Source organism: Dama dama, chromosome 7 (genome assembly GCF_033118175.1).
Source record: "Dama dama isolate Ldn47 chromosome 7, ASM3311817v1, whole genome shotgun sequence".
In the NCBI taxonomy this organism is placed as follows: domain Eukaryota; kingdom Metazoa; phylum Chordata; class Mammalia; order Artiodactyla; family Cervidae; genus Dama; species Dama dama.
Window position 1 is genome coordinate 48,570,367 of NC_083687.1, and position 20,001 is coordinate 48,590,367.

Sequence of the window (20,001 nt, forward strand, 5' to 3'; positions counted from 1 at the left end):
ACCTTTGATTTGTGCGTGCTGGTGGCTGACGGTAATGGGTTTGGTCCCCACCAACTGACCAAGTTCTTTGCCCACGGCTCTTTCGGTCTGTTCACCCATAACTGTGAGCGAAAAGGCCCACAGTACTACGAACAGGTGCCTGTCTGTGTCTGCCTGCGGGGGGGAAAAGGGATCAGAACCAAAATAAAAATGTGGGGGAGTTGACTCTTTTTATTGCGCCGCTTGGGGTTGTGAAACCAAGGGAACAGTCCATTTCGCACCTCCAAAAATCCTTGAGCTCCTTGGCTGAAGTAATGTTACAGAATAGGAGAGGTTTAGATTTGCTGTTTCTGCAACAAAGAAGATTATGTGCAGCACTGAGAAAAGAATGCTGTTTCTATATCGACCATTCAGGGGTGGTACAAAGATCTCTCTAAAAAGTAAGAGAGGGACTAGTCCAGTAGAAGAGAGAACGAGAAGCCCAACAAGGCTGGTTTAAATCTTGGTTTCAGCGCTCCCCCTGGTTGACCACATTGATTTCCACCCTCCTGAGTCCACTCATAGTATTAATATTGTTACTGACCTTTGGTCCATGCATTTTAAACCGTATGGTCTCATTTATTAGGGAGCGCCTAAATACCATCCAAATTACGGTATTGAGACAACAATATCAGTCAATTTCACAGAGTAAAGAAGAAGATTCCTCTACTTGAACAACAGACAGGGGGGAAATGTGAGGCTGTCACGGCTAACGCCATGGCAGGCAGCCTAGATAAGGAGTAGGCCTGGTTTCCCAGGGTAACATAATAATCAGGCCTCTTAGAGCCAGCCAATCAACATATGCCTAGCCAGAGAAAAGGGAACCTATCAGGGGAAAGCTGAAAGCCCCACGTTGGGCCAACAAAAATTACCTTGCAACTGTGTAACCTATCAGCTTGCGCCAACTACCCACTGTGTAACCAATCCGATTGCGCCAACTACCTGCTGCTTATTTTGACCTAATAAATACCCGAGAGAACTGGGGCTCGGGGCCTTTCGTCCTCACACACCTGGTGAGGGCAGGAGGCCCTGGCTCCAGTCAGTAATAAATTCCCCTATTGCGAGTTGCATTGTTTCGAGGAGTCTTCTTTCCCGACCGGGGACTCTGACTACGGGCAGAACATAGACCAGCGGTTCTCCAACGTTAGACTGGCTTCCCAGGGAGCGCTGGTGCCAAAGAACCTGCCTGCCAATGCGGGAGACGTAAGAGATGCAGGTTCAATCCCCGACTCAGGAAGATCCTTTGAGGAGGGCATGGCAACCCGCTCCAGTATCCCTGCGTGGGAAACTCCATGGACTGAGGAGCCTGGCAGACTACAGCCCATGGGGTCGCAGAGTGGGACACGAATGAGCACATTAAACCGCATAGGAGACCCGCAGGGAGGCCTGTTGAAACACAGACTGCTGAGCCTCACCTCTGGAGTCTGACTGGGGAGGTCTGGAGAGAGGCCTACTGTTTACATTTCTAACAACCTTCCAGCTGATGGTCCCTAGAGCAAACTTGGAGACCCACTGACAAAGCTTTTTGTTGTCGTTCAGTCGCTAAGGCATGTCTGACTCTTTTGCAACCCCAAGGACTGTACCCGCCAGGCTCCTCTGTCCGTGGGATTCTCCAGGCAGGAACATTGGAGTGAGCTGCCTTTTTCTTCTCCAGACTTAGGGTAAAACCTACCTAGAAAGAAAGGCTGGACTCTCACTGTTATTCTGAATATTTCTTAAATGTCTCAGTAAAGTATTCCTTCTATTTCCCAAAGTGTTTATACTACTTGGTCATTGCTATTTATTTGGAACCATAAGCCATACTGAAACACTAAGGACATTCAATCTGTATAGTAGAACCAGAAAAGAGAAACAAAAAGTTAGGGACAGGTCTTTTTTATTTTTTTTTTAGTTTATCTTGACTTCTTTCCTTCCTGCCTCTACTGTATTTTAATGATACTTTACCTATCTCCCTTCTTAAGAAAAACGGTTCTGTTTTTTCATTTTTAAAGCACTAGTACCTGGCCTAATCCAACAGCACAAACCAGAAGCTCAATAAAGGTTTGTAGAATACATAAATGTGTAGCTAAAGTTAAATGTAGGGACATATGAATAAATGAAGTTACCCACTGAAGTTCTATGCATGCTAGAAAAATAAATACAGATGCAGCCTGAAGGAAGTTTCAAACATTTTCTGAGTACGTACTATGCATCAGGTGTTATGCTAACAGAATATAGTGGTGAAAAAATAGATGCAACTTGGATCTTTATCTAGTTAGCCCAGTGGAGAAGAGCTACATTAAAGACACAATTATCAATGTCTAAAACAGATTGTAATATTGTATATGTACCACAACTTCTTTATGCATTCATCTGTCGATGGACACCTACATTGCTTCCATGTTCTAGTTACCGTAAATAATGCTGCAATGAACATTGGGGTACATGCATCTCTTTCAATTATGGTTTCCTCAGGGTATATGCCCAGTAGTGGGATTGTTGGGTCACGTGATAGTTCTATTACTAGTTTTTGTAAGGAATCTCCATACTGCTCTCCATAGTGTATCAATTTATATTCCCACCAACAGCACAAAAGGGTTCCCTTCACTCCACACCGTCTCCAGCATTTATTGTTTGTAGATTTTTGTTGTTGATTGCCATTCTGACCGGTATGAGGGGTGGGAGGTGGGAGGTTTCAAGAGGGAGGGAACATATGTATCCCTATGGCTGAATCCAACACAATATTGTAAAGCAATTATCCTCCAATTAAAAACTTAAAAAGAAGAAAATGGATTGATGGAGAATGGCATGGTGCATGGAAACACTGGTATTCTAGAGTAACGTAGGTGGCCGAGGAACGTGTCTTTGAGTTTTGCACAGTAAGCGGAAATTTCTCAGATCTAAGATGTAAAGAGGTGAATAAAAATGTGCCTCTTTATGAAGTATAAACTATGTGAATTTATTGTGTAAATTCACTAGCGTCACTAGTGAATTTTGACCACCTATTCTTCTAATTATATCAGATCAATAGATGTCACCCTTCTGGAGGAACTTTAGATTTTTATTAATCTTATCTAATTTAAAACGTTGTAGAAGAAAAGGAACACAAGGTATTAATGAGAAAGCAAAGAAGTGACAGAAAAAGGAGCAGTAACATGTTCGCCGTAACTGGCGTTTATCATCTCAAATCATGTTAAAGCACGGATTATACCAAATGCCCTAATTATATGCTTAGCATCAGCCCTATATCTTGCTAAGAGTATTGCAATAAAATAAAAACGTCTAATTCCATCATCACTTCAGCTCTTGCTAATACAACTTAAAAGTTTATTTAAAACCAAGTAAATGCTACTCTGGGGGAACATTTTTGGCAAGAAGGCCATATTAAAAATAATAATGTGATAATCCACCAGAGAAAAGGACTTGATTTATTTAAAAAAGAAAATTTTAAGTTAATACTAGCTTATTAAAAATCATGTTATTCAAATAAATGTACTCCCTGAACAGCCGAATATTCCATGGTTTCCACATGAAAATAGTCGATAGTTTGCACCTGGTTAATTCAAAGCCCATTAAGAAGAAAAACATACTGAAAATTTAAAAAAAAAAAAACTATTGTATGTTAATGTTCTGCGTGCATATCTTCTCAGAATTTTAGCAATATTTCCATAATAGGTTGTGCAAAAATAAAACAAAATAATTTGACTTCTATGTGGAATTGCATGAGGAGGAATTCGTTTCAGGCTCCAATTATTTGGACACGCATTCATGAGATGCCTGTTAGAACAAAAAAAGCCCTTGGTAAGCAGCTGGAGGATGGAGGTGGCATTTAAGGTGTAGGCAAAAGTAGGCAAAGGCTCACAGAGCTAGAAAGAGCATGATACACTCAAGAATTAGTTTGGGAAATTCCCTGGAGGTCCAGTGGTTAGGAGTCGGTGCTTTCACTGCCAGGGATCGGGTTCAATCCCTGGTCGGGGAACTCAAATCCTGCAAGCTTTGAGGAGTAGCCAATAAATAAATACATTACATTATATATTTTTAAAAAAGGAATTAGTGTGGCCAAAAAACAAGGTTGATTTGGGTAAGAAGTAGTTGCTGCCTGGGAAAGCTCACCAGGGGAGAGAGAGATGTAAAGGTCAGATCCACGGGCTGTTACAAGTCATGTATCATTGTTAGTGGTTTCCCAAGAGCAGGTGGTTTAACTGAGAGTGGATTTCAGGATGCACAAGTGAGGAAGAGAAGAATCCAGGAAAAGGTCTGTTAGTGAGCTGGTTATGGATACAGGTGGACTTCCCTGGTGGCCCCGTGGTAAAGAATCCTCCTGCCAATGCAGGAGACACAGGTTCGATCCCTGGGTCATGAAGATCCCCTGGAGAAGGAAATGACAACTCACTCCAGTATTCTTGCCTGGGAAATCCCATGGTCATGGGAGCCCGGTGGGCTACAGTCCACGGGGTCACAAAGAGTTGGACACAGCTGAGCGACTAAACAACAACAGCTTGGCTACAGGCAATAGGACTTAATTCTATATGGTATTCCTCTGAGATCACACGTGGATGGGGTTGAAGGCCGTGGAAGCCTGGATGGCTGGGCTTCACCCACTGATGCCATTCCCACTGGTTTGAGAGCTGCCCCAGACAGGTGGCTGAGCATGGAGCGAGCTGCCCTGGTACTAGGGAAAGCCCTCACATAGAGAGAAAGAGAGACCATAAACCCCATATGGGAAACCATCAGAACTTCATGACTTCACAGAATCTGTCCATAGCTTCAGGCAGCTCAGATGGGCAAAAAAGACACTGTGGCTATAGCACGGAACTGTTTTAATGTGAAAGTGTTTTAAGGATTGCAGAGACACAGCCGGCACTGTGATTTGAAAGTTTATTCTGGCTGCAGTGACATGAGGATGCTGAAGCTGGGAAAGACAGGAGACAATGACCAGTTAGAAATCTCAACCATAGATTCTAGAATCAACAAAAACGATTCTAGAGATAAAGTAGAGGGATTTATGAACTATTTTGGAATGAACAGAACGTAAAGACTGATTCTATGAAGAATGAAGAATAAGGAGAAGTTAGGTGTGACCCCAAGATTTTGACTTCTGCAACCGATGATGTGAACAGCTGACTCACTGGGGGAAAAAACCCTGATGCTGGGAAAGATTGAAGGCAAAAGAGAAGAGGGCAGCAGAGGATGAGGTGGTTGGATGGCATCACCGATTCAATGGACATGAACGTGGGCAAACTCCAGGAGATAGTCAGGAACAGGGAGGCTTGGTGAGCTGCCGTTCACGGGGTCACAAAGAGTCTGACACAACAGCGACTGAACTACAGTGGATGAGAGGAGGCGCCATTCACTGATACAGGACGAGCTGATCGACCGGGTTTCCAAGTTAATTCATTTATTCCTGACATTCATTGACTCAGCCCAACTTTTTGAGAGCCTGCTCTTCTAGGCACTAGAGATTCGGCAGTAAAAGCATATTGACAATATCCATACCCTCCTGGAATTTACATCCAGTTGGAAAAAAAACAAAGGAAACAAATAAACATAAACAAATATGACAAATAGAGATATGCGTAAATGGTATAACGACTATAAGACAGGAAGATGGGGTTATTGTAATGAAGATGGGTTGAGATCCTTTGGAAAGAGTGCTCAGCAGAGACCTCTCTGAAGATGTGACATCTGAACTGAGATCCAAATGATGAGAAGGGATGATAGAGAAGGAAGATAGGATGAGATAGGATGAACGAGGAAGAAGCTATTCCAGGAGAGGGAAGAAACTATTCCAGGACTAGGGTGGAACAAATGGAAACCTGCCACATTCATGGAGCAGAAGTGGGCAGAGCTTAGAGAGAGCAGGGGAGCTTGGGATGAGAGCAACTAAGGATTCACGGGGAAAGACCATGGACGGATGACAGACCGTGAAAAGTAAACTGCGCTTTTGTTTCCATCATATTAATAATAAAATGATTGGTGGTTTTCACTCAAGGGAATCAAGTGATCTGATTTCTATTTTCTGAAGATCCCTTTGGACACTTTGTAGAGGGTGGACTTTTAGACAGACAAGATAGCAAACCAGGATCTTACATCAGATTGAATCCAATCTGACCAACTCAGATACCATTGCTTTCATAGACTAGTACCAACTTGACTTAGAGCTTTGTGATTTCTGACTTACTGTTTATAATGTATATGATTGAACAGATGTATAAGAACTATAAGAGCAGGAAGTTTGTAACATTATTTGCACAAACTTAATTCTACGCCCAAAAGAGAGATCTGCTAGAATTTTTGTTAACTGATTAAATACATTACATAAACTTGAGAAAAACTCTGGGTGCGTGGTTGTCCTTTTGCATTGCAGACACACTCAGAACATGGCTCAGATGTAGAGTATAATGAATTTGTTAAGTTTTATATGATGATGGTGTTCACAGCCCACTAGTATGTACAGAGAAACAGCCTAACACAGTCTCCAAGCTCGTGCGCTAATTATACCTCACGAAAACTCATAAGAATAATATTCACCTATTATAAATATATATATTTATATTAAGTTTAACATTTAATATTATTGTGGTTCCCCTTTGTCTTCTTTTAGTAGCAATTAATTAAAATAGCCACATTCAGTTGTGAGAGTCAGGATTCTGACAGCAAACACCATGAGAATAACTAGTTATTAAACTGTCAGAAAAGCAACTTCACTAATATTAATGATACACCAAATACAAAATAAAATATAATAAAAAGCTCAACTAAATGTACCTTTGAGAGCTCTCTTTACAGAAAACAGTCTTTGCAGCTTAATTTTACGGTAGGCTGAGATTAAATAGTTACTAAACATAAGTCAGGGTTTCCCAGACGGCACTAGGGCTATAGAACCTGCCTGTCAGTGCCGGGGATGTAAGAGACGCAGGTTCAGTCCCTGGGTAGGGAGATCCCCTGGAGGAGGGCACGGCAACCCACTCCAGTATTCTTGCCTGGGGGTTCCAGTGGACAGAGGACCCTGGCCGGCTACAGTCCACGGGGTCACAGAGAGTCGGACACAACCGAAGCAACTTAGCACAAATGCATGCAAACAGAAGTTAAAGTGCCAAAAGAGATGTGAAAACCAGGGTTTTCAAGCACTCTTAGGAATACTGCAAGATTTTTTAGAAAATAACTAGCCAATAAGGACCTCCCTGGCAACCCAGTGATTAAGACTCTGCATTTCCAACGCAAGGGTCCCAGGATTGACCTCTGGTCAAGGAACTCATGTAAGGTCTCATGTGCCCTGTGGCAAGGCCAAAACAAACAAAAACCTCTCCAATAGATATTAAATACGACAATATAGAAAATTAATAATTATTTGGTGGTGGCAATTACCCACGTAATCCCAACAATTCACTAAAAAACCTTAATTCCTTCTCCCACTTTCTTGATTTTTTTTTTTACCTCTTCCTGAGTGTCCCGCGCCCCCCAACCCCGCTTTGGCTTTGAGATATCCCCGCCTCCGCTACTACAGCACCACTGAGATAGTTTTGCCCTCAGAACTGTGGTTTTACATCCCTAAGTCACAAAAAGCAGGACTCATACAGACCATATGGAGAGTCAGTTTATCCTCAGCAGGACTTTAGGACATCTGGAAATTCCTCCCAGCAAAACAAATAACTAGGTAAGGAAAAACAGGCCATCCACCTGCTCAGTGATGGCAGAAATTCATTGTCTGAGCAAACACTAAGTGCGACACTCACAAAATCCAGTCTACCGAGTCCCACAGCTTTACCGTCCAAGTAGGTCTCAAAAATACCCATCTTTCCTCCAGCATATTGACCAACTATAGACCGAACTAACTTGATCTGACTCCTGAAAAACCACAATCACACGTCAGGGGGCCTTGCTGTGACCACCCTCACCGACCCTCACCCACTGCCTTTATGTAGCAAACACAGCCAGATTTGATCATGCGACTCCACTGCTTAAAATTCTCCAGTGGTTCCACGTTAATCTTAGAATAAAGACCACCCATTTTTACATGGCCGACAACACGAGAAAATTTCCTGGCTATTTGGGGAACTTCTCTTTCTATCTCTCTCCCTCCCGCCTTCAGGTCTCCTGTCCCGCAATCCAATTTTCCATTTCTCAAACCTGGACGCAGCTTCCTACCACCAGGTGTGTGGACTATTTCTTCAGTCCAGGGCGCTCTTTCATCTCTTCTTTACTGAGTTATCTCCTAGTCATCTGCCTTGCTGCAACTCAAAATCAGTTTCTTGGTACCACTCAACGAGTGCCAGGAAAACAGAATGCCCTCAGCTAAATGTATGGCATGCCGACTCCACGAAAACACCACACGCAGAGAGAAAAAAATCCAAGAATGGGAATTTATTTTTATTTTTACCTGAGATTTTCATTGGAGAAGATGTAGGAGGAGAATGTGGAAGAACAGCACTGAGGCACGAGGAAGAGAGGATTGAAGACTCAGAAAGCAGAGGGAAACGCAGCTGACATGTGGTTCCACTGCAGTGTGATTGCATGATGTATAATCAGGTGTCAGAGTACCACCAAGACAAAGGAACACAGAGAGCAAAGCCCTCCTTGGCTTTACACCACAGAGGCAGGAGACTGGCCATGAGTGTGGTTTGTCTAATGACTGACTCCAGGACCAAGAGCCCCTTTGCACACTGGACCCAGAGCCATCACCAGCCAGAAGTGGGGCACCTGCACAGTGATTTCAAACACCGAGTCTTGATGCTTAGCATCCTTTTTAGTATTCCCACCTCCACCTCCTGCTGTTTTTGCTGTTCAGTCGCTAAGTCGTGTCCAACACTTTGTAACCCCTTGGCCTTCAGCACGCCAGACTTCCCTGTTCTTCACTATCTCCCAGAGTTTGCTCAAACTCATGTCCATTGAGTTGGTGATGCCACCCAACCATCTCATCCTCTGTCTCCCCCTTCTCTTCCTGCCCTCCATCTTTCTCAGCATCAGGGTCTTTTCCAATGAGTTGGCTCTTCACATCAAGTGGCCAAAGTATTAGAACTTCAGGTTCAGCATCAGTCCTTCCAATGAATATTCAGGGTTGATTTATCTTAGGATTGACTGGTTTGCTTTCCTTACAATCCAAAGGACTCTCAAGAGTCTTCCCCAGCACCACAGTTCAAAAGCATCAATTCTTCAGTACCCAGCCTCCTTTGTCACCCACCTCCAATACTTGTAAAGCTCTTAGTGGGGAAGATAGCCTAGCTGCCCTTTAGAGGGTGTTTACAAAGGTGAAATCTAGAAGGATTATCTGCAAAACTGTCATGCTTTCAAGAAAACAAAAGAATAAGCAAGGATATAATTACACATCAAACTTTCCATCCTTTTTTTTCCTACTTGCGATATTAAACCTTAGAAATTATCAAGTAAAATCGTCCTGCTTTACAGATAAGAAAACTGAGGTTCAACTTTTGTGAATAAGAGCCAACTTATTCACAAAAACAGATAATTAATGAAAAACTCAGACCCCAAAGTATTTTGTCCAATGCTCTTTTTGTGAAGATAGATTTTCTACTAGTTCTTTCCTGCAGCTCTTTAATATTTAAAGATTTAACCTTTTCTAACCCCAAAATTGAATACCCATGTGCAGTCTTTTTTCATAGTACAATCTTATTTCTATCCAGCTTACTTCAATACATTGTCTTTCAAATTCTTCTTGTTTCCTTCTTTTAAAATGACGACTTTGCTTTGCCACACATTTCTGTAATCAAGTACATTTTCCATGTTATAGTGGGGAACAGCGGAGCCAGGCATGCTACAGTCCATGAGGTCTCAAAGAGTAGGACATGACTTAGTAACTGAACAACAACAAACAACATTCTTATCTGAGATGCGATTTCTCAGTTTTGCAATTTTGTGTGAACATTTGTCTTTAATAAGTGTAATATAAATAAGTGCAATAAAAGTGAACTTGCTAAAAATATTGTCTGGCTATTTTCTTATTTGTTTGTCTAAATATGACAAGGATAGTATATTATTTGTACTTACCCTCAAGTAGGGTAAATTAAAATAAATTAATTAAAATTTCAATACAATAGTAATAAGTCTATACCCTCTAAATGCAGTGCAATTGCTTCTGTTTCATGTAATATCTTTACATAGTTCTCCTTTAACTCATATTTTGGAATTGAATAATAATAAGAAGAATATTTATTGAGTTTTACTCTATGCAGATTCTTTTCTATGTATCTCACATGTAATTTCTCATTCATTTCTCAGAAAGACCCTGTGTGGAAGAATACTTGAGAACACATCATGCCAAACACAAAGAAGATACTTGCTCACAACGATACAAATAGGCCAGAATTTGAAACCAGGAGACTTGGTTTCAGTCCCTAGGTTGGGAAGATCCCCTGGAGGAGGAAATGACAACCCATTCCAGTATTCTTGCCTGGAGGATTCCATGGACATAAGAGCCTGGCGGGCTATAGTCCACAGGTTGCAAAGAGTCAGACACGACTGAGCAAGTAACACTTCCACTACTTTCAGCTTCATGCTAAGGCCTCCACCCTTACCCAGTTATCTTATTCCTGAGAAATTACAAGAGGAGCTTTTTGAGTGCTTCTGATGCCTTCCTCTGTTGTGATGATCTTATGGGTAAGTAACATCAAAGATAATTTATATATGTATTTCTTAAAAATGATCCAAACAGCAGTTTTATCTTCTCCTCTATTTTATAGCTATGCTATAGCTAAGCTTCAGAAAAAGAAAACAAAAACGACTTTTACCTTGACCTCATCATCTCTCCTTTATCTGCTTTTGACGTATACCCTCTATATTAATTGGTTCTTAATTAATCTTTGTGCTTTGGGATTTGAAATAGCATTAGAGTATTGGTAGCCAGTTTCTCCTCTTGCTCATTTTTTTTAAACAATGTTGATTGAAAATTAATTCAGTGTGGAAGAAAATGACAATGTTCTATGTAGCAACGTGGCCTGTGGGTGCTCTGATTTTCAAGTCCCATCAATTAGAGCCGTAATTCAACTAAAGTTTGCATTTAGACACTAAAAAGTCATCGTCCTAGAGCCTAAAGGCATAGTCCCTGCTCCTAAGAATCCCTTTTGTCAGTCGATGAAGATATTATTCTTTATTTCAAAAGAGGACAAAAATACTTGTTACTGGCTTTGAATTTCTAGTTATACAATGTGAAATTATTGAATGCAATTGTATTCCACATGAGGTCTTTAAAGCAACATTTGAGACCTGGAAACACACACACAACTTTCTGAACGTTCCTGTAAAGCCAGCCCCTAGATACAGAGGTCTGAATAACATTTGATTAAGATTTAGATCTTACTGCTTTTTTTTTTTCTTATCCAGTGGGAGTCATTTTTTCTCTATTCAGAGTGAACAATATCTTGAAAACTATATTCAGATGGTTCATAACAATCAGGTGATTATGGTCTTTTTTATTTGTAGATTTGATTTTGTTTCTCATTGGATATTTAAAAATTCATACTTATTCATCGTCTGGTAGTTTGTATTTTAATTTCTCTCCCAGAAATCCAAATCTGTTACATGATGGATAATGGCAATAATTCAATTGCTTTAACAATGGCCAGTAACCAGTGCAAAAATATATTCTTTGTTTATGTAGATGCAAACCACAAACACACAAAAGCATTATATATTTTTCTGTCAGCTTCTAATATTGAAACATTGTGTGCTACATTTAACAGAAAGTGAACTGTTAAAGCCCAAGAGCCAGTGTTATTTTTGCTGAAAGCCAAATCAGAACATGCAGAACCTAGATGAACTTTGAAATGCAAAACTGCGTTTATTTTTAAACTGTATTCATCATATACATGCCATTAACAGAGCATTAAACCAGTCAGAACATGTGACTGTTTCTGGTTCTAAGAAAGGATAAAAATTTAATAACAAAATTCTGAGAAATTTTTCATGTATTAACATGAATCACTTACATCCTTATTGTCAGAGATGTCCGTTGTCCCTCAAGAACCATTTTCTCTTTTTCCTTAGTAACTGAACTGTGCGGACTTTGCCTCCATTTTGCAACTTGCAGCTATAGATGTGAACAAATGACCAACTCCTGGTCCACGGCTTAGGTTAACTGGTCTTTCTTCAGGTTCCACAGAACTACTGAAAAGTCTCCTTAAAAAACAGAGGTAACTCTGGACGTGGGTTTTTGAATGTTCATTTTTTGTTTTGCTTTACATGTCTCTCCTCTTCCTTCCAGATATCTCCAGTGTGGACACCATCGCTGGGTTTCCAGCAGCCACTGTGAATAACCTTGAGAAGTGAAACCACATGCTGGAAGCACGATGCAGGAAGACAGAGAGAGCCCAGGTACCTGCTGACTGCAAGGAAGCTGCTCATTCTGACTGGTTCTATAAAGAGAAAAACGAACTCTCAGACTTTTAGGCTACTTTTGTTTTCTTGCGGTCTTTTTCTTTTTTGTGCCTATGAAGTGAAACAATTCAAAAGGATCTATTCCCCTATCATAAAAGACAAATATGTCACTTTAAACTCAAATGGATAGAGGATCTCTTCTGACCGAAGAAGAAATAGATATGTGACATTTACAAATGTCGTGTTGTTATTTCTTCCTATAGTTTATTAAGTGTTGATCCTGCCAACGTTATTTGTATATATTTGCGAAGCATGGGGGCTGGGGTATGACTGGATTAGCTGTTATTCTTCAGCCTGATGTCCTGGACTATTCAGAGCTGGCCTGGTAGACAAGGTCTGCCTATGGCGTGCAGTTCAGATGTGAACATATTTAGGAATAAGTTGAGAACAGTGCAAAAAAGCTGGTTACATTTTGAGGATTCAGTATTTCTTCTGTAAATACTGACCCTACAGGCTTTCTGTCTCTCATTTCTTTCTTGCCCCAAGCCACCCTCACAGGAGTCTTTTTTTACTCCAGAATGAGAAGTTTGCCTGTTCTTGTCACAAAATAGTTACAGCTGCCGTCAAACACGTTCAACGCAGCCCTCTGACAAAAAAAAATCAGAATAGCCTTTAATGAACTTTTAACCTAGGGAGTCTAGAGCTGCCTAGACCTCTGGTTAAAATTCAGGGACACTGGCCCTGCAGTGCAGGGAAAGATTGAGCAAGGCTGGAAATTGCTGATGAAATTTTTACTATTCCTCTGGTTATGACGTGGGAGAAAGAGCGAGGGCTTCCGACTCAGACCCGATCTGAATTTCAACGAAACATAAACCTGGGCAAGTTATTTAATTTCCCCAAAGCTCGGTCTTTTATATACAGGAAAGCAGGAAATGATAGCTATATAGGGGTCCTTTGAAGATTAAACGAGATAAAGCATATAGAATGGGCACAGATGTGGCACCAAATGAAAGCTATTTTCATACAGGCTCTATTTTCCTCTTTTACATGAAATGACTTTTGTATCAGCTCCTTCCATTCGACTTTTCTCACCATCCTCCTAGTTCAGACCCTTGCACCTTAAGTCCAAAGACTATGGGATGATTTGAGAGAATAGCATTGAAACACATATATTACCATATGTGAAGCACATCGCCAGTCCAGGTTCAACGCATGAGACAGGGTGTTCAGGGCTGGTGCACTGGGATGACCCTGAGGGATGGGATGGGGAGGGAGGTGGGGGGGGTGCTCAGGATGGGGAACACGTGTACACCCATGGCTGATTCATGTCAGTGTATGGCAAAAACCACTACAGTATTTTAAAGTAATTAGCCTTCAATTAAAATAAATAAATTTAAAAAACAAGCAAATGGAAAAAAACCAAAGGCAACAAATAGGTTGGCTGCTTAACTAGCAAACCTCCAAAACTTACACATTAGAAAGTAATCATCACTTAACTCAAAATTCTAAGATTAAGCAATTTGTCCTGGGCTCAGCTGGACAGCTTCTCTTTCCTCAGCTGGGTTCCTGAACACTTCTGTGACCAGTGGCCCAGTCAGCTGGGGGCTGGCTGATAGCTTGGTCCAGTTCCACACTATACAGTTTCTCATCCTCAGCTGTCCATCACAGGTGGCTGGCAAGACACTTTGGGAGGGTCTCACAAAACTAAGCAGATTCTCACCATGTGATCCAGCGATCAAGCTCTAAAGTGTTGAAAAGTCATGTCACACAGAAACCTACACACAAACATTGCTCATAGCTTTATACATAATTGCCAAAACTTAGAAGAAACCAAGAGTGTCCTTTAGCAGGCTTAGGTAGAGCACAGGGGATTTTTAGAGCATTGAAAAATACTCTGTATAATTCATTAGTGATGCATGCATGTCATCATACATTTGTCTAAATCCATGGCATATAGGGGCTTCCCTACAGATGGTAAAGAATCCGCCTGCTATGCAGGAGACTCGGGTTTGATCCCTGGGTCAGGAAGATCCCCTAGAGAAGGAAATGGCATCCCACTCCAGTATTCTTGCCTGGAAAATTCTACGGACAGAGGAGCCTGGTAGGCTACCGTCCATAGGGTTGTAAAGAGTTGGACATGACTGAGCATCTAACACATAGACTGTAGAATACCAAGAAAGACCTAAAATGTAATCAATGGACTTTGAATATAACACATCAACTTAGGTTCACAAATTTTAACAAATGCACCACTGTGGTGGGGAATATTGACAATGGGGAGGCCATGCATATTTGGGGACAAGGAGGGTATGGGGAAATCTCTGCACCTTCCTCTTCATTTTGTTGTGAACCTAAAATGGCTCTAAAAGAATAGTCTGTATAATTTTAAATATTTATATCATATCATATTGTCACATTATTAATGGTTGCCTGGAATTAAGGAGGGAGTCAGGGTGGGAAGGAAACAGTGGTGGTTTAGCTGCTAAGTCATGTCTGACCCTTTGCGACCCCATGAACTGTAGCCAGTCTCCTCTTTCCATGGGATTTCTCAGGCAGGAATACTGGAGTGAGTTGCCATTCCTTCTCCAGAGGACCTTCCTGTGAACCCACGTCTCCTGCACTGGAGGCAGATGGCTGCAAAAAGAATAGAATGACTCTAAAAAAATAGTCTTCATAATTTTCAATGTTCACATCATATCATATTATATTATCACATTATTAATGGCTGCCAAGAATTAAGGAGGGAGTCACGGTGGGGAGGAAATGGGGAGGGGCAAAGAAACTGTACGAGGGAATCTTTGTGCTGATGGAAATGTCCTCGGTCTTGACTGTGTCAGCGTCCATACACCGGCTGTGAGGTCAGCTAGAGTGCTGTAAGATGTTTCCATTGGGGGAAATAGGATAAAGGGTACATGGGACATCTATATCATATCTTACACTGCATGTGAAAGCTACAAGTATCTCAAAATGAAAGGTTTAAATTTTAAAATTGTACATGCTGTAACACCATGATTTTCTTCTTCAGTATGCATCTAAGTGCAATTATTTGTATTTATTGCTTAAGTAATAGTTAAATAGCATTATATGTATTACTTCCAGAATGTACTATAGCACCTCGTGACAAAGTTTGGAATTATTTTCAGGGAGGGAGGAAGAGAGAGCGGGGGAGAGAGGAAGGAAGAGAAGAAGAGGAAGAAGAAGGAGGCGAGGAAAGGGAGAAGAAAGAGTCGGAAGGGATGGATGGAAGTGGAAGGAGAAGAGGAGGAGGAAAAGGAGGTGAGGGAAGAGAAGGAAGTGAGGGTGAAACAATCCAACCTCAGACCATCGCCGCTCTAAGATTTTCTTTTTCGTTCATTTTAAAACACCTTCCTGTTTTTTCAGCTACAGTTTTATATTTAATTCATAATCCAAACCCATTTTAAGAAGCACACTGATATGTTCTCTTTCATTCCAATGATTAAGAATGGAAATAAATGGCAGTATAAATCTTTTCTACCAGATTTAATAGAATACAATGGCTATTAATAAATGGAATTAAGTTTTAATCATGGCAGAATTCACTAAGTCTCACACATTTCTTCCAGTATTAAAATATAATTGAAACAGTAGAAAAATGGCATTATATTCATTGAATTATTCTCAGTAAGATCAACTGCATTCAGCAATGAAATACATTATCTACAGAACATATTGGGTTCCATAGATAGTCCTAAGTTTTCCAGGTTGAGGGAGGTTTTGTGGTTATTCTTGTTTTTCACTTTTTGATACTTACACTACAAAAAGTTAATAAGCACATGGGCTTTTTCCTCTTAATTGTAATACACCATTAATCTAAGATTCCCTGATTTCCAAAGGTTTCTTATAAAATATTTTATGTCTCCATATGTTGTTTATGGAGTGAATTGTGACATACTGGATTTTCTCAGGAATTATTAATACAATGATGTTTGAAACCCAACTGCATCACATAGGGGATTTGAATCAGTTCTCATAAAATAAACTGTGCATATGGCACTATCTTAATACTGCAGGACTAGTTAGAAAATCCTATAAATGTCAGTCACGTGATTTGGGGAGTTTTTTCAAATGGTTTCAAGTAGACCCTCTAAGCAGTACTTCATGGTCTATTGATCAAGAATGAGGTTGGGGAAAGTCTTATAATTTGTATCTGTTTTCTGCAAAGGAGTCAATGTTGGAATCTGGTTATTTGATGTCAAAACATAATCACTAAATTAAAATGGAAGGTTAAGATGAAATATAAAGTAAAAGAAGATATAGAAAAGTCTCTCAAGATTAGTAATGACTGATCTGCACAGTTGATTTAAATGAATAAACATAAATCCCAACACTTCTGACTTACCTAATTGTGTTGGAGTTATTCACAACACTCTAAAAATATTATTTTGCTCTTAAAAGTACATATAACCTACACTTATAAACAGCTCCTTGGACTTTCTATTAAATATTGGAAATACACTATTTTCTTTCCTATTCTGTACAAAGTAACATGAAAATTTAGGGCTAATGTTTAGACTTACCACAGAAGCATTAATGATCAGGAAAGTACAGATAATTCTGTATACAAATATTACATTTATAAACAATACCTTTAATCTTATAATCTATTTTTCACTTATCAAAAAATTCAGAGAAATAAAAATTGATTCCTTTACAGGAAAACTTTGGAGGCCATGTTCTAAAGAAATACAGTCAACTCTCTGTAACTGTGAGTTCTACATCTGCAGAGTCAATAAACTGTGTATCGAAAATATCCAGACAAAATTCCAGAAAGTTCCATAAAGCAAAACTTGAAATTTGCCACATGCAGGAAATTACATACACAGTATTTACAGTGCATTTGGTATTATAGGTAATCTATAGATAATTTTAAGTACATAGGAGGATGTGCTTAGGTTAAATGCAAATACTGCACCATTTTATATAAGGAACTTTACATCGTAAATTCTGGCACCAGGGAGGGTCCCTGGCAGCTCTAACAGTGAAAAATCTGCCTGCGATGCAGGAAACCTGGCTTCCATCCCTAGGTCTAGAAGACCCCCTGGAGTAGGGAATGGCTGCTCACTCCAGTGTTCTTGCCTGGAGAATCCCAGGGACAGAGGAGCCGGGTGGGCTACAGTCCATGGAGTCACAAGGAGTCGAGTCGGACACGACCAGCACTTTCACCCTTTTTTTCAGGGTCCTACAACCAATCTCACAAGGGTACCAAACACACAGATCATAAACTAACTCCGTGTACTTCTTACATACATTTTTTAAATAACTCTAAAATGAAGGCTGACATCACACAGATGACTGAATTTCCAAAAGCAGAATGTGATTTACACTCATTTCATTATTTTCTCTAATTAAAGAGGTTAGTTGCTAGGAACTGAGCCACTGAGTAGCGGCAAATATCCATGAAGGAACTAATATTAGTTCCAAATATTAGGGAATTGCCATATTCCAGCAATGTAATTTAGTAAATTAATGAAACCCTTATATTAATTTAGAAAGAAAAAAGTATCTGAATATGCAAATGCTTGACTAATAAATTGTGGAAATCACTTCTTTTGCAGAAAGTGTGAAACACTGACATCGAACATTGTATAGGGCATGCAAACCAAGATTACTATTTTATTCCCAAGCCTGTTTCTGGGTCTGTTTTTCCCATTTCTATTAATTCAATGCTACCTTCCCTCTCCCAGGCGTGGAGATGAATACTTAAATGCCTTCTCCCTCCACCGTCCCCATAACAGGCTCCATCCCTCCTGACAGTTTAACACATCTGATTCTCAGGATGGTTTTCCTGCGCTGAGCTGTCTGGCCTCATTCGGTCACATATGCTCACCCCTTAATGACGGTGACATCCTCTGTCTGCATTCACGCTCTGAGCATCCTTTCTCCCTTCTCCATCCATGTTATACAACAGCAGAGGACTAATTTTCTTGAACTATACATTGCACCATAATCCTCTCCTGTTCCAAATTCTCCCATTACTACCTATTCTTGTTGTTCAGTTGCTAAGCCGTGTCTGACTCTTTGCAACCCCACGGACTGCAGCATACCAGGCTTCCCTGTCCTTCCCAGAGTTTGCTCAAATTCTGGTCCATTGGGTTAGTGATGCTATCTAATCATCTCATCGTCTGTCACCCTCTTCTCCTTTTGCCTTCAATCTTTCCCAGCATCAGGGTCTTTTCCAGTGAGTCGGCTCTTCACAGCAGGTAACCAAAGTATTGGAGCTTCAGCTTCAGCGTCAGTCCTTCCAACGAATATTCAGGGTTGCTTTCCTTTAGGATTGACAGGTTTGATCTTCCTGAAGTCCAAGGGACTCTCAAGAGTCTTCTCCAGCACCACATTCTAAGGCATCAATTCTTTGGCACTCAGCCTTTTTTATGGTCCAACTCTCACATTTGTACATGACTACTGGAAAAGCCATAGCTTTGACTATACAAGACTTTGCATAGAAAATTGTTCAGTTTGCTCAACTTGGCACTCAAGGCCTACGTGCTTTGACTTTCCCCCAATGCACACAGGTCTCTTGCCTAAAGAAACAGAGCTACCTGCAACTCTCCAGGGGACCCCTGCCTGCATGGCTGGACCCTTGGCCACAGGATGTGCTCCACTGAGAAGGCTTGGAATTTGTCCATGGATATGGGAATGATTTCCTCTTTCCTCCAGCTGGAGATAATTCCCCCCTTCTCTGGCACTCTGTCTACATCCCGTAATCACAGCAATACTTTGTTGTTTACAAACAGGCTTTCTTTTTCTCAGTAGACTGATTATATGCCCTCTGAAGGTAGGTTCCAAGGCCACATTCATCACTGTACACCTCATGCATCAAGTAAGTACAGGGTAGAAATAAATATGTTAGATGGATTGATATATTCTCCTTTAGAAAGAAATTTTAAATTAAAAAAAAAAAACCCTGCAAATGAAATGATCCCTTAGGTTGCAATTACAATTTGCTCCTGTCTCTTATGTGTTACTGGTAAGATAAACACAGATGGGTATAAAGATAGAGGGTTTTAAAGCCATCTTCCTTAAATGAGTGACCTTCACTGTGGTGGTATGCAGATTAGATAACAATCTTTGGTCTTTTAGTAAACAAAGTTCCAAAAAGTGATTCTGGTTATTTTTTTAAAGTATTTTGCAATCTAGTTGCCACAAAAAGATAAACTTAGTCAACAAAATGGAGATTAAATGATAGTTATGAGAAGAATGATCCTTAAGGATTCCTTTTGGTGCCATCTCAGAGGTTGATGTGTGCTTTTATTTTATATTTTGCCATGCATGAAAAGAAGTCTTTTTTAAAAAAAGTTCTTAGGACTGTAAGATTGTTACTTGGGCTTCAAGCAGACTCTATATAAGCCCAACTAGAAAGACAGATTTTTAAAGTCAGGAAGGGTGAATATAGACCTGAACATGACTTTAAGCTTATTTTAAAATACAAGCAGGTGTTTAAACATCTTTTGAAGGTGAAAGTATCTTTTTGCTATTTAAATACTCTGTACTTCAATTATATTCATTGAACATTTGTAGTCTAGTGTGAATTATTTCTCTCATCAGTGCTAGTACTTAGAATACTGTTTTAATAAAATCCAATTCAGGGCAGCACAAGCTTACATAACATTTGAATTACAAAAGAATTCACCACAATGTGCTTTCAAATAATTA

The 20,001-nt window shown here is 40.3% G+C and overlaps 1 long non-coding RNA gene across 4 annotated transcripts in view; it reads right to left on the bottom strand.

Annotated features, from left to right (window-relative positions):
• Positions 1-11,607: 11,607 nt before the first annotated feature.
• LOC133059207 (uncharacterized) overlaps positions 11,608-20,001 on the bottom strand; it is a 168,582-nt gene continuing 160,188 nt past the window's right edge. For all 4 annotated transcript variants that reach the window (XR_009693496.1, XR_009693498.1, XR_009693497.1 and 1 more), the window contains one exon: positions 11,608-12,365. This is a non-coding gene — a long non-coding RNA (uncharacterized LOC133059207). The remainder of the gene's footprint in view (positions 12,366-20,001) is intronic.